General features: G+C 43.0%; 1 protein-coding gene across 11 annotated transcripts in view; it reads left to right on the top strand.

Annotated features, from left to right (window-relative positions):
- Positions 1–22,423, top strand: part of DAB1 (DAB adaptor protein 1) — a 213,139-nt gene that overhangs the window by 19,146 nt on the left and 171,570 nt on the right. The window lies entirely within an intron of this gene.

Genomic DNA, 22,423 nt, shown 5'->3' with positions numbered 1-22,423 from the left:
TTTGGGATGGATCCTTCCCAATTAGAGAGGCTCAATCCAGACACCTGAGGCAGGAAAGGGAACTAAACATTCACCCAGCTGATTAAAGAATCACAATTACCTGTTGGGGCATGTGAAAAACGCCAATCACTTGTTTTTGAAATTTTAGAAGTTTAATAGTAATAAAATTGTTATAAAAATAGTACTATAATTAGAGTAATAAAAATTTGAACAATTGATATTAGGTCAATGCGAGACAATAAGAACAAAGTTAGGGACAGTCCGGGTACCTTTTTCTAGGCAAAATAAGCCCAAAAAAGGACCCACGTTAACAGAGGATTAACCCTTAAAAACAACAGCCTGTTGCATATTCATACACTTCATACATGATGCATAAATTCCACTCAAACACAGGATTCTGTCTGGTCAGTGTCAGCTTCTTCCTCTTAATCCTAACAACATCTTCAGGGCCGAGCGAGGCAGGAAGAAGTTCATTTCTTCTGATAAGAGAGCAATAAATTCATTTTCTCTGAAAGATTCAGGTGTCCTGTGGCTGCTATCTCACTGCAAGTCCTTTCTTTAAAAAAGTATCTTACATAGAATAGTTTCTATTTTAACATTATAACTTAAAACTATATTTAACACACTACTTAAAAAAATTAATACAGCATTACTTTCTAACACAACACATATAATATTCATTTTAATATTTGCGAAAAGCCAATCATAAAATACGCATTTTTCACAGGGCAGAACCCTGCAGTGTTTAGCCCCAGGATTGATATAGAAATACATTTTGCAGTTCAGGTTCCTCATTTCCCCATTGGGTGCTCCCCATTTCCAGGGTGTAGGACTGTGCAGTGCCCTGCTCTGTGATGCTCCCACACACTGAGATCCCTCCTTACATTCCCTTCCCTCTCCATTCATCAGCAGCAATTTGAAATGGTAAGAGCTCTGTAGCATTTCTGTTAATCAATAACCAACTGAGCTATTAATTTTCTGCTAATATATTCTTCTTTAGTGTGCAGGGAGTGGAAACTCGTCGATTACCTGTGCTGACCCTACCCAGTGCCCATGAGGATCAGTGCAGAGATTTCCTTGGATTCCAGGGGGTGTCTGAAATGCCCCATTGGAGATGGTGAGAGATGCAGGAAAAGCAGGAACTCCACACCCCTCTCACTGCTGTTTTATCACTCCAAAACCTCTGTTCAAGCCCTCATCCCTGCAGCAGGATGTCAGCTGGAAAATTCAACACCTACGAAATTCTGCAGCAGCGGAGCTCTGATAATGAGTTTTGCAAATAATTAGCTGCGGTACCTCTTTGTTTTATAGAAGTGCAATAGTTGATGAACTTGCTATGCCACAATTAGGAGCTCATTAGCAAACAAAATTCAAGGGTAACAAATACCTTAAGGGGATGTTTTTAGGAGTATTTAATGGAATCATGAGATCAGAGGAAGATCAGTGAGGAAATGTAAATTCCTGGAGATGCTACACACCTCCTGCAGGACCAGGGACAAGGCAGGGTCTGGAAGTCAGGACTAAAGCTCGCTGAATTTGACAGATTTTACATTCACTTACAAATTTTAGTTCTTTTCCATGTCATGAGAAATGGCACTGTGGCCCCATTTTATTTTTCCCAGCTAGTAAAATCCATATTTGTTTTCTCTTCTGTTATTTAGTTTGAAGGTTTTAAAAAAAAGATGCATTCTTTTTTCTATGCAAGACATACCTCAGAAAATAGCTTTTTCATTTGTTTTGATCTGTTTTTCAAAATATTTTTCAGTATCATTGACTAAATAATCCTAACAAAAGTATTCCTGAGCTGCTCACAAAGCAACAGGAGATACTTTCCATGAATCCCAGTACTCCATCAAAGAGTGTTTCTGGGAACTTTTTGCTGTTGTTTCTATGCTTATTTGCCATGTCATTTTCTGTGGTTAATTCACCTTGTCTCCAGAAATCCATCCCTCATTCTCTTGGTAATGGATAAAGCAATAGGACAAAGAGAGCTGGTTTTTACCCTTGTCCCGAGAAAAAACCTTTCAGAAAATGATAATGGGCTCCTGACAAACTGGAGAGCTGGTTATCATTGGGGAGAATTAATCTCTGCCTTGATTGAGAACACCTATGCCAAATTAGGAGCTACAATATCCATCTGCTTGCTGTTATCTGGCAATATAGATTTATTGTGACATTTTGGAGAAGGAGTAAGAAAACATATGAACAACTGTTGTGGTTCATTAGCCCTTTATTGGTGAAACGTGGTGCTCAGGGCTGAGAGAGGTGCAGGGAAAGACAATCCTTTGGCTGGAATCATTGCATTCATGAGGCTGTGGAGAGCATTCCCAAGGACAAGCTTACAAATGAGCTGCTGCTTTTGTTCCCTGACTGTGAGGTTGTTGTGGGTTTATTTTATTTTTTTTTTGGTGGGTTTTGGTGGACTATTTTTGTTTGGTTTTGTTTTGTTTTTGTGTGTGGATTTGTGGAATTTTTGGGGTTTTTTTTGTTTGTTTGGTTTTGGGTTTTTAAATTTTTTTGTTTGTTTGTTTTGGGGAGGTTTGTTTTGTTTTGGTTTGTTTTTTGTTTTTTGTTTTTTGGTTTTTTTTTTTTATTATTATTATTTTTTTGTTTCTTTGGATTTTTTTTTTGTTGTTGTTGAAAGTGGAGCGATTCAGCTCCAGGAGATGGGAGGAAAGTTTGGGGCACATCCAAAATCCCTCTGGGGAGCAGCTGCTCTGGACACCAGTCACTCATGGCAGTGTCAGGCAGATAAAACCAGCCCACCTTTCCTGCAGATCCTTTGCCACCAGAGCAGGCCCAGGGCAGCACCATCAGCATCCTGCCTCCCCTGGTGTTCCCATTTTAATTTCCATTTTAGTCTCTTTCTCCAGTTGTCACCACCAGAAGCCCTTCACTCGTGGCAGGTGTCCATGAAGGAAAATCCATCTGTGTTGTCACTTTCTCACAAGTATTTAATTTTAATCCACTCTGGGGGGCTGTTGCACAGGTACAAGCACACAGGCTGTTGATTTATTTGCAGTTTTAAGGCTCTCAGAGTCAGGATGTTAAAGCCCTCTAAAGCCAGCTCCCTCTTCATATGGGAGAACCTTTGGAAATGCACTTTAGGTTTATGACACTGGCTTGGCTTAATTTAATTTATGGTTCACTTAACCGATTATTCAAAATACCAGATGTGACAGACAGTAGATTCAGCTGAAATATTACCTCACAGGCATGCTCAACACATAGAATCTGCTCTCCATATGGGAAGGCAGGGAATGTCCCCCATCCAAGAGCAATCAATTTGGTTTTAAAAGGAGACTGAGGGGAGACAGGGTCCCTCATTTCTCCTGTAACCTTTGCAGCAGCTGACGTGAGAGCCAAGCCCAGGCTCTGCTGCGTGAGAAAAAATGTGAACTTCTGAAAACGCCAGAGGCAAAGGATTTGTCATGTGTAAAACATTTGTTGCTTATTGTTTGCTGATGTTAAAGTAATTCTTAGCAACTGTTAGAAGTACAGCAAAGGCAGACAATAAAATAGCGGCAGAAATGTGGAACATCCCAAGGTTTTGAGTGACTCTTCTTGTGGCTGGGACTGTCTTTGGGAAGTGAGGGGCTGGACACAACAGTGTTGGTAAAAGTGAGTGTAGATCACAAATACTGGCTGAGTTTATCATGGAATGGTTTGGATTGGAAGGAACCTTAAAGCTCATCCAGTTCCACCCCTGCCATGGCAGGGACACCTTCCACCATCCCAGGTTGCTCCAAGCCCTCTCCAGCCTGGGCTGGGACATTTCCAGGGATAGGGAAGCCACGATTTCTCTGGGCACCATGTGCCAGGGCCTCCCCACCCTCACAGGGAAGAATTTCTTGCCAAAATCCCATCTAACCCTGCCCTCTGTCACTTTGAAACCATTCCCCCTTGTCCTACCATTCCACGCCCTTGTCCAAAGTCCCTCTCCAGCTCCCTTGCAGCCCCTTTGGGCATTGGGAGGTGTCTCCAGAGCCTTCTGTTTCCCAGGCTGGCTCCATAGGGGATGTGCTCCTGTGGCCATTGAGCTGGGGGAAGGTGCAGGTGCTTTGGGAGCTGGTTCTTCCTGACAGCACTGGCCACCAGGTATGGACAGAGGAGTCCCAGCAGCCCCTTGAGGCCTCTCTCCTTGTCTCTCACCCCTTGCATTTATCCTTTGGAGCAGGATGATGTGTTTAGTCTAAACAGGAGCAATGGAGACATGATTGATTCCAGGAGTGCTCCAGTTCAGCAGGCAAGAGCTCTCTCTTCTTTTGGGGAACATCCGATGCCCATCATCCATGCTTTTGAAGTTTATGGCCTGAGGTTCCTTCATGTCAGGGCAGGACCTATCTCAGGCACTCCTCTAGACCTTAACTATTAAAAAAAGATTAAAAATTAAACTTCCAGTAATGCAGGAGCCTGAACTTTGAACTCCCCTGTGTCAGTGGAATGTTAATCTGATCTCAGCAGTACCCGATAAAGTCGATCTGTCTTCCTTGCCTAGTTAATTTTTAATCATTTCTATGGATAGAAGGGCTCTGGTGGATGGGACTAAGAGCAGGCTGCCTTATCCCAGCCCTAAATCCCAACATGGAAAGGGGGAACAATGTGAACTAAACTGCTCCCATTACTTATATTCTGTTTTCCACCCTGTGTTTGTTTACCTGAGCCTGTGTGCTCTGCCAGCTGATGCTCAAGGGTAATAGTGCACACAAAATCTGCTCATGTGCACAAGTTCACAGGATACTGTCAGGCTGTTAATGGGAGCAGTATTTCCTAGGTCCACAGCAAATGTTTGTGGCAGTGCTGGCTGGGAAAGAGGAATGATCCATTCAAAAATAAAACCACTTTTAGCTCCAGTTCTACGCGGATTCAGTGCTGTATCCAAAGTGCTTCTCTCAAACTTGATAGAAATATTTCAAATTAACTTTTAAAGCATTATTTAAAATACAACATTTTGATTTTGCTGTTGGTGAATTTTGCAATATTCCTGTTGTTCTGCATCAACACCATAAAGCCAGTGAGGGTGTCAAGATTAATGTCCCGTGTCAGCACACACTGAATGTGCTGAATTTTATCATCAGTGGGAAGGGAGGGGATCAGAGATCTCAGAGCTCATCTCCACTACATGGACAGCCCCAAATTATAGTGCTGGGATAACAGAAAGGCCAGGCTCTTGGTGCCAGTTTATCCAGACCTTCCCTGCTCTCCCACCCTCACTGCTGGAAGGGAACAGGGTGACTCTGTTGGTGCCACTGGGGTTTTTGTGGATCCAGGCAGTTCCCATTAAAAAAACAGCCAAAGTCCTTAAAGGGAAATGTGTGTTGCTGATGGCCAAGGGATCTCAGCAGAGAAAGTCCAAATTACAGGGTCCTCAGGTAGCTGCAGGTGGGGAAATATTCCCTTAAAAGTGGAATTTCCAAAATTCCCTTTAAATGGACTTTCCAGAGTCTGAGCTGTCCAGCAGCTGAAGGCCTCTGAAAACCTAACCCAAATTAATTATCTGAGTGTAGGAAAAAGCTGGATCAGCAAGAAAATGTAGACAAGACGAGGCAAGATGCTGCAGATGCAATAGAGGGAACAGATGTGTGCACTTCTATCCCTAGATTATCCCAACATCTGCATGACTCGTTTGGGCAGCTGTAACCTGGAATGACGTTGAATTCCCATGTTTTCCCCCAAAGTAGGGTGGTTAGAACCCTCAGTTTGCCTGATCTCAGATCATGCCTGTCTGCCCAGTGCCCTTTGGGGGAGCTGATTCTGTCTGGCAGTGTTGGAGGTGACAGCTCTGTGGAAATAATTATCAGAAATGCAAATCAACACAAGAACATTTTTTAATACTTCGTGCCTGGAGCTGTGCTAAACATAGCAGTGATGAATAAACAGCACCAGCATTCCCCTCCTTGAAAGGACAAAGAGCCTCCTGGTATTTGGGATGTCTTTGGTACTCAGTGTAGCCAGCCCTGAACATTTAATAACGTGAGCAGGCCCTCAAAAATTAGTGAGATTAATAAATGTTGAATGTTTTCATTTCTGAGCCTTGGAGGTGTACTTAGCTAACATCTTCCTCTGCAGCTGAAAGGCTGGGAAATTACTCCTGGTTAATGATGGTGAGATACTCAGGTAATCACCTTATTTCAGGAGAGAGGCTTTCAAATAAACTCCAAGAGACTCATGATAAAATAGCAGGAACTGGCTATGTTGAAATATGAGCCTCTACCATTAAACCATTTGCTCTTAATTAGTTTTTATTTGCAATATTGACAGCTAATCTCTTCTCTCTATTTTACCTGTACAATTTGGTCCTCTCTATGTAAGATTTCCAAACCACACAGGAGTTTTTAGGAAAATTAAGGTGTGTAAGACACATAGCCAAAAAAATCCAGACCTGACCTTGATTTTCCCTGTTTTAGAATGAGAGATTAATGGGATGCAGCCCAGTGGCCTGGCTAAAAAAAAGTGGTGGGATACACCAACAGAATCCAGTTTTTGGGGAAATAAATAAATAAAAAAATAGGCAAATAAATAAATAACTTTTCGTTTCAACAAGGTGACATTTGCTGATGTTCACTAATTTAGGAGAGACTCATTTATGCATGTTTAATCTTCACTAATGATGACTCCAGGGCAAGAAATGAAAATAAGTGCAGTTAATAATACGTGTATATATTATTAACACCTTTACTGATGGAGAGGGCCCTTTTCCTGGTAGATAAATGTAGGAGCAATTTGTGGGAGAGCTGAGTGGCTCAGGGCTGGCAGAACCTCTCTCTAACTTTCCAAAATGTGAAGAGAAGGGATATTTGGACAGCAAAAATTCTCAGCTGACCAGCTGTTAAAACCTGCATGAAAAATATTTGTAAATACAATAATCAGTCCACTTCCTAATGTTTTGGGGTGCTCTGTGACAATTAAATTATATATATTGTTGGTATTGTTACACTGTGATTGTGGCTGGCTTCTCCTCCTGCCACACAAATACTGAGAGGGATGCAACCCTTGAATTCAGTCCTGAATGCTGACAGACAAAACTTATTGTGAATATTAATGTGCTTGCTCTAATCATCCTGCTATTTTTTTGTGTAATTTACTCGATCAGGGAGTTGGAATTCCCTCCTAGCTGTTACAGATTCAAGCATTTATGCAAAATCCTCCAGTCTGGAGATTTACAGTGGATTATCTACAAATATTTGAATACATTAGTGCAGCCCTTTAAATGCATTCCCTTTATTTACATACAGAACAAATAACAAGCAACTTGAATGACAGCACTGTAATTCCATCAAGGAGCTCGTGTCCTGAGAAACCACAGGAATAAACTGTTAAGAGGCTCATGGGTTTGGTGGAGCTCTGCCTGGAATTACAGCTCCATAACCTGGATTTCATTCATTTTTTTGTATTATTAACAAAAAAAAACCCAAAAAACCAAAAAAAAACCCAAGAAAAAACCCAAAAAACCATAATTTTATAAATAGTGGAGCTGATGTTGTATTTGGAAAAAGGAAGAGCTAGAGGAAGGTGGGAGTGGGATGATTTCCTTTCACCTCCTTCTATCACAGCCCAGGAAAAATGAGGTGTTTTCCATATCCATCAGTGTAGCAGCTGATCAGAGAGAAAACACTGGAATCAGGTTGTTGATGGGGTGAGGGAAAGTTTGCTGATATTTGGGGGAGTTTGAAAAGCTCCTTTCCAAACGAGCTGCCTGGATGGAGGACAGGTTACCCTGTACCCATGTTCTTTTTGGAAGTTTATATTATTTGCATTGCCTGATGGGGCTGCTGCACCCACGCTCAATCCCAGATTTTTGTGGTACATTGTGGGGATTGATGTGGGAAGAGCAACTTGGGCTTGGTTTCTGTTCCAAACCTTCCTCTGGAAAAAAAAAAAAAGATAATAAAATCAGCCCCAAAGACTTGCTGGCTTTGCTCTGTAGCCAGAGGGAAAGGTTCCTGCTGATCCCAGAGGTAAAGCCCTAACAGTTTCCATGGAATAGTCAATTATCTGTTTCATTGCACAAGCCAATATCTTTTCTCAAAAAGATGTATGAGGGTGTTTAGTCATTCAAGTGATCCATCTGGCTGAGCATTTGGGGATGCTCCTTAACTTCATTTATGTGGCCCAGGAGTGGTGTCCTTGAGGCTCCTGGGCCAGGTGGGACAGTGCAGGTGTGTGTGTGTGTGTGTGCCCTCTCTGCAGGGACAGGGCTGGTGACCTTCAGCTCCTGGCAGCAGCAGGGCTGGTGCCACCACCATCAGGCCAGGAAAGCCTCATCCCACTCTGGATTTAAAAATTGCTGCTGCAGATGAGGGCTGAGTGTGACTGTGTTCACAGGGGTCCCAGGATGAGGGCAGAGATGAGGATCTGATTCCATGTTTCAGAAGGCTTATTATTTTATTATATATATTATATTAAAACTATACTAAAAGAATAGAAGAAAAGGTTCTCATCAGAAGGCTGGCTAAGCTAAGAATAGAATCAGAAATAATGATAACAAAGGTTTGTGTCTCGGACAGAGTCCGAGCCAGCTGACTGTGATTGGCCATTAATTAGAAACAACCACATGAGACCAATCACAGATGCACCTGTTGCATTCCACAGCAGCAGACAATCAAAGTTTACATTTTGTCCCTGAGGCCTCTCAGCTTCTCAGGAGGAAAAATCCTAAGGAAAGGATTTTCCATAAAAGATGGCTGCGACAGGCTGAGGGGCCACCAGGTGCTGCCAAGGAGAATGCAAAGAAGCCCCCAGGCAGCAGATCCCTGATAAGACACCTTTCTTTTCTCCAGCACAATCTGCACCTAAATCCTGATGGAGCCTGGCTAAAGCCCTGCAGTGTGAGATTGTGCTCTGCCTTAAATCCCCTCTGCTGGTAAAACACACATTGCAGCTCCAGGATCCATGTGTTTATCCCTGATTCCTTTGGGTACCACCTCCAGCACAGTTCTGTCCCTGGGGAAGGCTCTTTTCCCGCCTTCTGCTCCTGATTTTGCACCAATCCAGCAATGGGGCACCCCTGGGAGAGGGTGGCCAAGCTCTCCCATAGAACAGGGAATTGGAATTGCAGCCTGTTTGGGTCAGGCATCATCACCCATCACTGCTGGGCACGTGGTGAGATGCACCCCAAAGCCTTGCACTGCAGAAGGGGAGGGAAATGCCCCAGGAAGGTTCTGGATCCCTGGGAAAAGCCAGAAGGATGCTTGGGGATGAGGCAGGACCTGTCTGAGTGCCAGCTCCAGGCACTGGGAATGTCTGTGACACAGGAGCAGCTCAGGAGGACCCTGTATTTTTATTGAAAATAAAACTCAAATCATCATGCACGACAAAGTTTTTCCTGACTTATATCTGCATTCATGATGCATTACTTGATCAGGTACATTCACAGCATGCAAAGCTTGAGCACACGTGGACATTCTTGTAGTATAAGAATCTTTTGTATTTATGACCTAGATTTTGCATATTTTTGTGTTTGGTTCAAATATATTCTTCAGAAGTAAAAAGCTCACTTTTGTTTTTATAAATATGAAAATTTTGCATCCTCAAAGAGCATTTCCTGCAACACAAGGAAATTAAAGCAACAGTGTAATATTTTAATTACTAAAATCTTCAGGCAAAATTCCATGTATTTTTCTTCTGGGCTATCATCCAGCCTTACAGGACAGGACATTAAAATAATAATTTACCTTTATCTTTAAAGGGAAATTATTAAATTAAATTAAGCTTTGGTTCCCACTTGCTGCTTTTTGAAAGTTAAAATTGCCACTTGGCAATGATTTGTTCTTCTCCTCTCCTCTTTCAAAGGGAGGATTGCAAGAAAGTTTAGCCATGAATGCATTTCTTAGCAAGTGGAGTTATATATTTAATATAATCCCAAACAGATTGTCTACTCAAACACTGTTCATTAAATGAACTGTCTGCAAGTGTGATTTACAGTGCAACGTGGTCATGGGAATGTCTGTGTGTATTTAATAACTGCACAGTAATAGCTTATTGGCAAGAGTGGTAATTCGATTTTGGAGTTTTATCTTATTTTTGAGTTTCTGGACCGTGAAATCCTGCTGTCTGACACACTTTTCCATTGCTTAATCTCCTGGGATTTGTGTAAAGAACAACAACTTTCCTCCTTACTGAAGACACAGTGCCCTGCTGTGTATTTTTCATTGCCACCCCCCAGTGCTGCCACTCACAGAGCCCCTGTCACATCTATGGGCTCAGCACAGCAATGTGTAAAATGCAGTGATAGACCAAAATAGACCAAAATGCTGACATTTAATGAGCTAAGAGGTCCAGTCAGAGAGAAGATAAAATCTTCCAGCATTGCATAAATGCAAAAATTTTCAAGGATCATTTTCTTCATAATTTGTTGTGTTCTGTATTTAAGTTTCTGAGCTGATTCCAAGTCAAAACTCTCTTATTTAATGTGCTTAAGGAACTATACCAGTAATTCTTAATCCACACAGAGACTTGCAAGTGTGCTCTCCTCCTTGTGGCTTGCAAGTTGGCAGGTTTGCACCTGAATCAACCAGAATTTTACTGTGTTTGTGTTTTCTGAACCTTTGAGAAATGGTTTTAGAACCAAATGTTGATTTTTTTTTTTTTTCTCTGAGCAGTGTCTTTGTACCTGCAATGGAGTTACTGGTCTGGGGGGCTCTCCTGTGACTGTGGAGAGCTGGGGACACCCCACAACATTTGGGGTGTCAAGGAGGACACACTTTAATTCACTTGCCATTATGTTGGTGTCTTTCTGCCCAGTGGAACTCTGTTGTGCCCATAAATACATGTCTGAATCAGCTAATTATTCATCAGGATTGGAACTGAAATCTTGCTAACTTTGCCCCTGAAATCACACTCTTGAAGGTCTTAATTATTTAAAATCATATATAAATAGTTGTACACACAGACTGCCTCCTGTGCACACTACTCTTTTGATAACTGGAAAATTAGGCCAGAAAGGGAAGAAAATACCAAACTGGTGAGATGATAAGAACCCAAACTTGTGTGTCTGATGGCAAGAAGTGAGGGAGGCACTGATGGTTTGGGTGGAACTTGATGACCTTTCTGTAACTGTTCAAGGATTTTAAAGACTTCCTCCATTTTTTGTGTTCCTTTTTTAGTTAAAAGAGTTGGTAACAAGAGCCTAAGGGGTTGGTGAGTGTTAAGCTGCTTTTTGTGCTCGAGGAGTTTTATCAGTCTTATCCTCTTTCTTACATGGGTGTCTGTTGTATCTTATCTGTACACAATAACAGTATCTAGCAGGCTAGGTATAAATGTGTTATCTGTATGCTCAGAAGTTTTTTTTATCAGGGAAGTGAATGGAAACTGCAGGAGCTTTGTAAAATTGATGCTGGGTTGGGAGAAGAAGGAACTTGGTTGCATTTCCACTGCCTATGCTGCTACCACACACTGAGTCATCTCTGAAGAGTCCTTGTCCTGTGAATTCTGGTTTTTACCCTTTTAATTGACCCACAAAAGGGCTCAAAATCATCAAGGGTCTATGGCAGCAGCCCAGGCAGGAGTGGGAATCCTCCGGAGCCACTGGACCTGCAGGGTGGGCAATGTGCACAGCACAATGTCTGATGCTTGTACCTCCTGCCAACAGCTCCAAATGCTGCTCTTCACCAGCTCCTGAAGTGTTTTATAGTTAAAAATGAGAAGGAAGAGTGAAAATTCTGAAATCTGGTTACTCAAGTGCCAGGAGAACTGCTTTGCCTCTTTATCTGTGGCTAATGCAGACAGGACAGAGCAGAGGATTTCAGTATGCATGAGCTTCAAACATGAGGAGCAAACACTATCACAAAAAGCACCATCCTGGTACTGCTTTTTCTTATCCTTCCCCTCCACTTCCCCTTCTTTTCTCCTTTCTTTTCCTCTCTTTTCAAAGCCATGTGCATCAGAGCACGTCTGGTAAAAGCAGCAGGAGCTGCTCTTTGGCTCTGGGAGAGGACCAGCTGCCCAGAGAAAGGTGTGCTATGGAGGGGAATGGTGACACTGAGAACTCTACTCTCCCAAATTAATTTTGGCATCCAAGGAGGAGGGGAAAGGCCATTTGCATGAGGTTTAATTGTACCAGTGCATGCTCAGCTGAGCTGGCTTTTTCATCCTGCCTTTGCACTCTGTCTTCCCAAAGTGTCACCCAGTCCTGGCTGAAATAATTTCTTTGATCTTCACCACATTGACTCTGCTGCAAAGTCTGGATGTATCTCTGTGTACATGGAGCACAGTGGGCACCCAGCCCCAGCTAATATTCAATATTTGTCAGAGAGCCTCTGACTCCCTCCTCAGCCATCCATCCTGCTGCTGTTCCTATTGATCATCCTCCTCCTCTGGCATCCATGCACAGAGCTGGTTTGCTTTTTAACTGATCACAAAATGAAAAACCACCAAAAAAAAGAAAGCAAAGCATTGCGAAATAAACACAAACTTGTCATCTCTTGCTCATGTACAGTTGATAAATGGGTTTTTCCTCATCCCTTAAAGGCTGTTGTGCCATGCCATAACAGCCCCCAAATCATTCCTCCCCACTTCTCCGTATCTCACCTGTCTCTAGGTCCCTCAGATGTTCTTATCTTAATGGAATTTTTCCTTGCAACCCAGGAATTGTACCAGGGGGCTCTTGCACATGCCAGGCAGTGCCTCAGCATGCATATTGCAGCCCTGCATTGTCATATGTTACTATAAATATCTCTCACAAAGAGTCCATATTTCTGCAGAGATTCGCCTGTCAGCTCCTAACAATGGGAGTCGTTCACAATGGGAAAATAGAATACCAGCTCCATCAACCTTTGACAGACTAATAGGGGTTATTTGACTTTCAATTTTTCATTATCAGCTTTGGCAGCCACAATCCTCGTGTTGAAAAATACAAACTGATCCGCACTCCCAACAAGGAGGAAGCAGCAGCTCCCGGGGCTGTGCCACGTGCCCAGGGATAGCACAGGGCAGGGAACCAGCTGCTCACATGCCAGCGCTTCAGAGACCTCCGTGCTGCCCTTCCCTGCCCTGCTGTGATGGCTGGAGAAGAGTGGGGTGGTTTTCCTGCAGGCTGGGAATGTTTGGGGCTGCTCAGGCTGGAGAACAGGAGGTTGTGTGGAGACCTCACAGCACCTTCCAGCATCTGGAGGGGGTACAGGGAAGCTGGAGAGGGGCTTTGTGACCATGTTCACAGGGTCTTATGTTGAGGGAAGAGATGAGGATCTGACTCCATGTTTCAGAAGGCTTGATTTATTATTTTATGATGTATATTACATTAAAACCATACTAAAAAAATAGAAGAAAAGGTTCTCATCATAAGGCTTGCTAAGAATAGAAAGGAAAGAATGATAACAAAGGCTTCTGTCCTGGACACTGTCTGAGCCAGCTGACTGTGATTGGCCATTAATTATAAACATCCAAGATGGACCAATCAAAATCCACCTGTTGCATTCCACAGCAGCAGATAATCATTGTTTGCATTTCCTTCCTGAGGCCTCTCAGCTTCTCAGGAAGAAAAAATCCTAAGGAAAGGATTTTTTATAAAAGTTGTCTGCGACAGGACTTTGCATCAGAGCTGGAGTGACAAGACAAGGAGTAATGGGAGCAAACTAAAAGAGAGGAAATTTAGGTTAAATATGCGGAAGATATGTAATATCTTTATGAAGGTGGTGAGGTTGCCCTGGCACAGGGTGCCTAGAGAAGCTGTGGCTGCCCCTGGATCCCTGGAAGTGCCCAAGGCCAGGCTTGGAGCAACTTGGGATAGCAGAAAATGTCCCTGCCCATGGCAGAAAGGTGGAACAAGCTGATTTTTAGGTCCCTCCCAACTCAAACCATTCTGTGGTTCTATTGCTGAAAATTCCCCCAGCTGAGTTTGCTACAAGGCTGCTCCCTCTGCCTTGAGGGCTCCAAGTCACCTGTTCAGAACCTTGGCACTGAGGCTCATCACTGTCCCTCTGCTCCCTGGAGTGTCCCTTGTCCTCACTTTGTCACCGTGTCGTGCCTTTGTAGAAATTGCTTTTTTTGAGAAGTGACATTGTCACAAGGCAGCTGCTCTGGGCTGTGCAGAAGGTGAATCACTCAATAAACATTCCAAATTTAGCTCAGATTTGCCAGTGGCAAAAAAAAAATCCCACTTGAGAATCGGAAATGCAGAGGATGTTACTCTGCCTGTGATGTGAAAAGGTGAATATTTACACCAGGATAACTGTCCTGGAGTCAAATCTGGCAGCAATAAAGGACAATGAGCTCACTTGAGGTCACTGATTAGCACCAAGTAATTAGGCAAGGCCAGCTTTATGTGCCCTCTGCAGGGCCCAAACTGGCTGTTTAGAAGGGAATGGGACATTAACCTTTTTCCTGGGGAAGATGCAGGTGGAGTGTCACACATTTCAGTGAGGTCCCTGCTGTGCACAGGTCAGTGCCAGAGGTGCCCAGCCCCTGTTAAACACTCGGTTGCCCAAGCTGGGTCAGAGTTTGGACATGGAAATATCCCATAAACAAGAGGTTTTGTGCAGGTTCCAGTCATGCAGGTGGCAGGGGTTGATGTGGAATCACACAACAGACACAGCTGTCCCTGCAGAAGACACTGGAAAGTTGCCTGCAAAGGTTCTCCAAGCCCTGCTGAGCATCCACTGCCACAAAAGACAGCACCTCAGGGAAAATGATCTAATAATGGATTTACAAGTAGTCAATGTCCCTCTAATTACTTCAGAATCAGTACCAGCAGTAGGGAAGGAGTTTTCTAGCATGAACGCCATACAATGCAGCAAGAATGGGCTGGCCTGAGGACCTTGATCCATTATCCAAACCTAAATCCTGGTGGCTTTGTTTCTAAGAGAGGTTCCAACACATTTAAATACAAATAACTGCATGACTCTGTTACTTCAGAACATAGTCTAGCACTGGCTTACCTTTATAATTACAAAGGCTTACCCTAAAAAATCACAAATTACAGGAAAACCTGCTTTAATGGGAACCACAGTTTAAGGTACTCAAGGACCATCCTCCTCTACAGACAACAGCTTAGAAATGGAAAATTTCTTTGTTTCCTTCTGACTGTGGCACAGCAGCTGCAGGGATTAATTGAACTCATGAAATCTATTGATTTTCTGTAGCTGTTATTAAAAAAAAAAAGGCACTTTTGCACCCTGTGAAAGGTATGACTATCACTAAATTGTGTGCAATAAACCAACAAGGCTCTGCTCTGTTGAGAAACCCCGAGTCCCATTAGCCTCCTAATTTTTATTTCAGAGCACAGAGACTTTTATTGTGTTACTGAAACTTCTGAGACAGCCCTGCTGTGCCATCAGCCTCCTCTCGAGTGAGGAACCAACGTGATCCCAGCAGCTCTTCTGTGGATCAGCAGGAGAGATGCTGGAGAAGCCACGAGGAGGTTCTCACATTTGAGCTAAAACCTGTTCAGCATCTCTGCTCTTCCCTTCTGCATCTCCATGTGAATTCCCATGTGGGCACCAGGAGGATGGAATGGAATTCATTTCAGGAGGTTTGAAGTATTCCCCTTGAGATGAGACATTGAGATTTTAGTGCTGACCTCCCTGCTGATAGTTCAGTGAAAGCAAAGCTGCCTTCACCAAAGTCCTTCCCACTCCCAGAGCTTCCAAGAGCTGCATTTGTTTATGGCATTAAATAAACTACCTCCACTAATAACAGGAGTAAAACCAAATCCCAGGGTTCATTCTTAGATCCAGAGCACTGAAAATAGATTGGTGCACAAGCATCAGTTTTTATTCTTAAGCACAGTTACATTTATATAAAAACTGAGTTGTATTTTAAGGCCAGACCAAAATTCAAAGATGGCAATGCGATATTTTTCATCTGAGAATATCTAAAAATATTTTGCTTATATATGTTGTCATGTGAAGTGGCACATGGTGGTGGTGGCAGCAGTCCATATATTGCGTTAAGGCTTTCTTACTTATTTCATTGATGAGACCATAGATTGTGTCACTTCTGCTAAACAATGGAATTAAATAAATCCTATTCCCCCTAAAAATTTCTCAAGTTCTTTATTAGCAATGTGCATGATGATATACTGTAAGTAAATTCCTTTCTGTCTTTGCACTAACTAGAAGGGATTTTAGAGCACATTGTTAGATTTGATGTCCCCCATCACCACATGCACACCAGTTTCTGTTTGCTGTGCTTTGGGGGAGTTTTTTGTTGAGTGGTTGCTAGATAACTTAGCAGGGAAAGTGCTTTGCAAGTTGAGAAGTACAAAATACCTGCCTGGTGATCACTACTTTAAATTAATACTTTAAAATCAAATTCTGCAATGCATGCCCAAGGCAGCAGGAGGGAAGGAGGCCAGAGCCAGTCTGTGTGTTGTATGAAATTCCAGCTTTTTGGCTTGAAGTTTTACAGTTATATCTCCTTTGGTTTGGGTCAAAGAGTGCTGTTTTATTTTCATTAATTCCATGTAAAGCTTAGGAAAGGCATATATATATTTATTAGGACTTCAGGCACTTCCCTATCTGGTTCTCTAAAGACCAGAGCTCAGCTTATGGCTCCCATTACACCTCGTGGGAAGTGTGTGAGTAGGTAAAGAGGAGCAAATAGACTTTGCTTGTGTTCCAGCACTCCTGATGGAGTTTTGTGTGTGTGGCTCCTTCAGAGGAAGCATCAGCTTGTCAGGACTGGCATATTTGAAATCTGTTTTTTTCATTCCTTCTCCAAGCTGCATTTTTCCCATTCTTCACTGTGTTATTGGCTTGCAGTCTCAGAATTTGCCCCTTTTCTAGCCTGGCAAGTTGGGTCATAGCTGGCAAACATGGCAATGGCTCACAGTTGTCCTGATGGGATGGATACCAGGGAGTGAGAGGCTCAATGAGGTGCTCTGGTGCATAATCCCCATCACTGATGGGCACTTGGAGTGAGTTTTTCAGCAGGATACGCTGTGTCCTGCACTCTGTCTGGAAATAATACCCACAAAACTGCACAATTTCTTGACCAAGAAATTGGTCACAAGCATCAGTTTTTATTGTTGAGCACAGTTACATTTATATCAAAACTGGAAATACTGAATGAGCTATCAGCAAAAACCTCTCAAAATCCACTTTAAATAAGAGCCTGTCTTTTCCATAGAGTGCCAGTGAGAGCTGCTTCCAGACATGGTGTGGGCTGAATTTTGGGGCTGGTTTATTTTTGTGTGGTGCTTAATTGAGCCTGTGGAGGCTTGGGCTGATGGACAGGAGAAGGAGGAGGAGCACTGGAAAAAAGGTTTTTAGGAAGAGGAATGCTGTCTAAATGGTGTTAGTGATGGAAAAATGAATGGAGAGAAGAGCAATTCCTGCATTACCACGGGACCCAGGCTGAGGGAAGCTTATCTCAGAGGCAGAATCATCTCTGTCCTCTGTCAGGACTCTGTGCTGCCTTCCTGTACCTTTGCTCCTGAGCTCACACCCTGTTCCTGTGGTCCTGCATGCCAAAGGAGCTTCCTAATGACACAATTCTCTAATTAAATCCCAGGCCGTGGGGGAGATGAGCTGTGCTCTTGTCCCTGTCCCCTCCTGGCAGCCTGGGCTGGTGGTGGCTCCAGAAGATTCTGCCCAGCTCTCCCTTTGCAGCAGTGAGCTGGCCACAGAAAACACCGGGGCTGGCTCAGGTTTAATTACCATTAAATTAAGGCAGCAGTTATAGCTTTGAATTGCACATTCCAAATGAAGGGAGGGTGGGTGTTAAACTTAATGACCTGAAGGAAGCCCTGAAGGTGCAGGAGAGGGGGATTGATCTGGGGACCTGTGGTTTGTGGAGCCAGGAGGGAGCAGTGCAGTGACCCCCTATGTCCCCCTGAAGGCCACCCTGAATCAATCCAGCTGAGCTCAGGAAACATCCCCTTGTGAAAGGCAGGTTCACAGTGTTGAGGAATGCACTTCAGCTCTCAATAAATCATTTCCAGCTGTTATTTACTCTGCCTATTAAAATGCAGCATCTCATTTCAAGTCAAAGCTTGCCCAGTTCAATTCCCAGCTCCTGGATGGTATCATAGCTCCATTTATTTCATAAAGAGTCTGCAATTATGGAACTTCAGTGTCCTGTGTAGGGATTAATCAGCTGTCATCAACCTGTGCCCTCTCCTTTCTTCTGATAATCTGAACAGATCGAGCTCCTTAATTTTTTTCACTGACCACATATTTATATTCCTTTAATCATTCTTGTGGCTCTTTGGAGCAAAACCAAGCATGGGGACAGCACTGCTGGTTGCAGCTGTGGTTGCACCAATTCACATTAACAGTGTGATATAATCTTTCTATTCCCATGGGGCTTTATTCTGCTGACACTGTCAGGGAATGCATTAGACCCTTCACTACCATGGCAATGCCTGCTCATGATTTCCAAGTTTTTTTCTGTATTTTAGACTCTTTCTTCCCCAAACAGACCCTTCCAGCCTGTAAAAGTGCTGTACTTGCTTTGTTCCTAGGATTCAGTGTATCCTATTTCCTAATTAGGATTTAGGACTCATTCAGTAGCAGTACTGTGGAGCACACAATGCTTGCTTGTGTTGATCTTATCAGGTTGCTTTGAATCAATACCTTCTCCACTTCATTATTTACCATTCTCCTAATCTTTGTCAGTCATTTGACATTTTTATCAAATAATGTTTTCGTATTTTCTTCCAGCTTGTTGATAAAAATGTTGTATAGCTGAGGGTCAATTACTCAGGGTGCTTGCAGGATCTCATTAGAAACACCCACCACTCTGAGATTCCTCTGTGGAGTGACTGAAACACAGCAAAATCAAATGAATTGATTAGTGAAGTGCTATAGGAAACAGTGACAATTAGGGGACTGCCACATTAAACAGTGCTGTGCTGGTAGAATTCAATGTGAAGCACGCAGTGCATTGTTTTATAAAACAACTGTTTTTTAAAACAATTTTTAGAAACTCAGAGAGAGAAAATAACCTCTGGGTTATTCAGTTGTTCTAGGGTGTGACTTTTCAAGGCAGAGTTTTTATATTGGAAGAAGCTTCAGTATCAGCAGTGCTGCGATTTTTAAAAGGTTATGGTTAATTTTTTTTTTCTTTTTGGCCTTTTTTTCCCTTGAGGGAAGAAGGATTCCCCCTCATGGGCAGAGCTGTAGGAGGGGGAATTTCTGTATTGTTGAATGTAATATTTGTGTAATACAGAATGTATTGAAATACATTCTGTATTACAGAAATACAGAATGTATTTCTGTAACCAGCAATAGGAGGGCTCCTCAGAGAGCTGGGGCATTCTGATCTGATGCCTCCTGTCTCTGTAGCATTTTGTGCTGAGCTTCAAGTGAGGTGCCTGAGGGTGGGGAGACACCTTGCTAGAAATGCAGGTTTCTGAGCACTCCATGAATCAGGAATTAAACCAGGACAGGAATCTCAGGGGAAGTTCAGCACGTGCAGCTGGGTGGTTCTTGAGTTTTGGGTAAAACTTCCTTTGAGCGTCAATGTGGAAACCATTAACACTAAATCATAAACAAGCACAGCTGATGGGCAGGGTCTCGTCAACCTCATTGCATTTACATCAGAAACTTTGCCTATTTCAGCCGTGTAGATTATGGGATGTGATTTTTCACGCTCTGTAATATCAAGGCAAACCCTACCAAGAAAGCTTTGTTGCCTCAAGACTAATGAGGTTGTAAAACTCTATCCATAAAATCAGAATAATAGTATTCCCCTGCATCACAAGATTGCTGTAAGTACATGTGTATATTCTGCACTTGCATGGCCTAATAATGTGAGAGCAAAACTTCATTTATCCATGTGAAGGACAAGTTTCTGCAGTGCACGAGGTTACAGGTAAAATCCCAAGGTTTTCCACCTTGCTATGTAAATAGAGAGGAACACCAGTATGGTTCATTTTATACAGTGAATAATACAACAGCAATTATTGCTGAAATCTTTATTTGTCTTCCCACGCAGTTATCTGCTATGGTTTCTTTTGTGTGTTCTCATTTGTTTAATTAAATTACATTTGGTCTTTCCAGAGTCCTTTCTGTCCCTGCTTGTTGTGGACATTTATTAATAGTGTCACTTGGTTGATAGTCTGTTAATTTTAATCTCGTCTGAATTTGATTAACTTTGTCTATTTACACTTCAGAGACTTTTCCCTGAATTCAGAAGGATTGCTTCCTCTTCCCACTGTTAGAGCAAGGCAAGTTGTGTGTGTGCACTGGGCAGGTGCTTTAATGGCGCTAATTAATCAAGAAGCAGTGCAACAGAGGAAGGAAAACATTACAAATTCACATAGAGAGCACCCTGAGTGACCCACACTGGGAGCTACCCTGGCATCAGTGCAGCAGAGAGGCAAACCAGATCCATGACAAACCATTAGCAGCTGCTCCTTTGTGACCGTGTTCACAGGGGTCCCAGGATGAGGGAAGAGATGAGGATCTGACTCCATGGTTCAGAAGGCTTGATTTATTATTTTATGATATATATTATATTAAAACTATACTAAAAGAAAAGAAGAAAGGATTTCATCAGAAGGCTGGCTAAGAGTAGAAAAAGAAGAATGATAACAAAAGCTTGTGGCTCGGACTCTCTCTCTGAGCCAGCTGACTGTGATTGGCCATTAATTAGAAACAACCACATGAGACCAATCACAGATGCACCTGTTGCATTCCACAGCAGCAGATAATCAATGTTTACATTTTGTTCCTGAGGCCTCTCAGCTTCTCAGGAGGAAAAATCCTAAGGAAAAGATTTTTCATGGCTACAACTCCTTGGCACCCACCCCTTTGCCTTTAGGTCAGGTGAGGGTTTAAAGCACTTTTAAAGCACTAATCTCTGGTGCTTTAGGTTTCTGAAACGCTGTGATAGAGCAGTGTAAGAACTTAGAAAACCCCAGTCACTTCTGGACATGTTCAGTGCAGCAGCATCATGTCAGTGTTTAAATGAGTTTTGTCAGCTCTCAGGTGTTTGGTCTTTTTCTCAGGGCAGCAGGTCCTGCTCTCTCACCTTGTTCTGCTTTTAAGTTTCTGGTGCTTAGAGTTGTTGGAGAGAAACTTTCAAAAAGTGGGCTTGAAATACTCAAAGCCCTGTCTGCAAAACAGAAGTATAAATATTACCACTCCAGTGCATTTGTTTTAAAATCCATGATTTAAAAACACTCTTGAGAGGGGCTGAGAAAGTGTTGGAGGGAGCCATGGAGAGCCCTTGTCTCAGGGACATGGCTTGTTTGGGAACTGCCTCCAGGAGTAACTGGAACCTTATCAGGGTGGGGGAATGTAGAAGAGCATGTCTGTGTTCAGTTCCTCTGGAATTTGTGGTAGAAGCATCTCTTGCACAAGATGGGCTGGGTGCCCTGGGTAGAATTTGTGTTTCTGACACCCAAAATGCTTTGGCTGCCAAGCAACATGAGCAGGGCACTTTCTTCAGCTGGTTTTGAAACAATGCAGTCAACTCTCCTTTTTAATCCATATTTATTAAGAATTCTGTGGGCAGGGCACATCACAAAGGGCTGAGCCTCTTGTGCAGGACAGAGCTCAGACACAAGGCACAGGGCTCTCCTTGCTGGTTGTGTTAAGTGGTTTTCCCCTTAATAATTTCAGTTCTGTTCTAATTCATTGTTGGTTCACCTTGATCTCTATCAAGAAGAAAAATTCTTCATTCTTATCTCTGGATTTGTCTGTGGGGTTTAGGAGTTCAAGCACCTCACAGCCCAAAGGACTGTTGCCCAATTAATCAAAGCGTTTCTTTATATTGCACCAGTGAAGAGAGTGAGAAGAAAACAGGTCTCTAAACCCCTGTCTCTTCAAAGAGATAATGTGTAATTATTAAGAAATGCTGTTGCCAGTTGTTGCCTCCTCTCTCTCCCAGTGGAGGCAAGGGGCAAGGATCACACACAATCACCTTTCCTCATTTTATCTAACAAGGGTGAAATTCCACTGTCAGGCATATTTTCCAGTTTAAGTCGTGATGTGCAGCAGATTGTTATGCATGATTATAAAGCCTAATAAATTTCTCACCATCTCATTTTCCCTGGCTGGTGGAAGTCAGGGATTAAATGCCATTCTGATGGGTGCTAAGGTGGTGAGGACAGCTGCACTCACAGCCCACAGCACAGGACTGCATCTGCCCCTTAAACTGTGAGTCAGGAATGTGTAATTTGTGTCTGCTAGTCTGGTGGGGATTTCCAAATTCCCCAATTCCCCAAAACACCCTAAAATGGGATTTCCCTCCCATTTTAGGGAGTTTTGGTCCGTACTGAGCCTGGCTTGTGGGGCTTAGCAGAGAGACTGGGGCTTGCTGCTGGTACAGGAGTGGGAAATTAGGAGCCCATGGAATGATTATTCAAGGAGCTTGGCTTGCTAAATGCAAGATGAGGTTCCATGGTCACTTTTCTCCATCATTCATTCTGATTTCACATCAGCAGTTGATAATCTGTGAGCAATGCAGTGTCTGCCTGGGTTATCTGGAGAGCCTGGCACTGCCTGAGGCAGGGACCTGTTACTCCTCCAAAATTAAT

Source organism: Zonotrichia leucophrys, chromosome 8, assembly GCF_028769735.1.
Source record: "Zonotrichia leucophrys gambelii isolate GWCS_2022_RI chromosome 8, RI_Zleu_2.0, whole genome shotgun sequence".
Classification (NCBI taxonomy): Eukaryota; Metazoa; Chordata; class Aves; order Passeriformes; family Passerellidae; genus Zonotrichia; species Zonotrichia leucophrys.
Note: the sequence above shows the minus strand (reverse complement) of the source record. Positions and strands in the feature narration are given on the sequence as shown.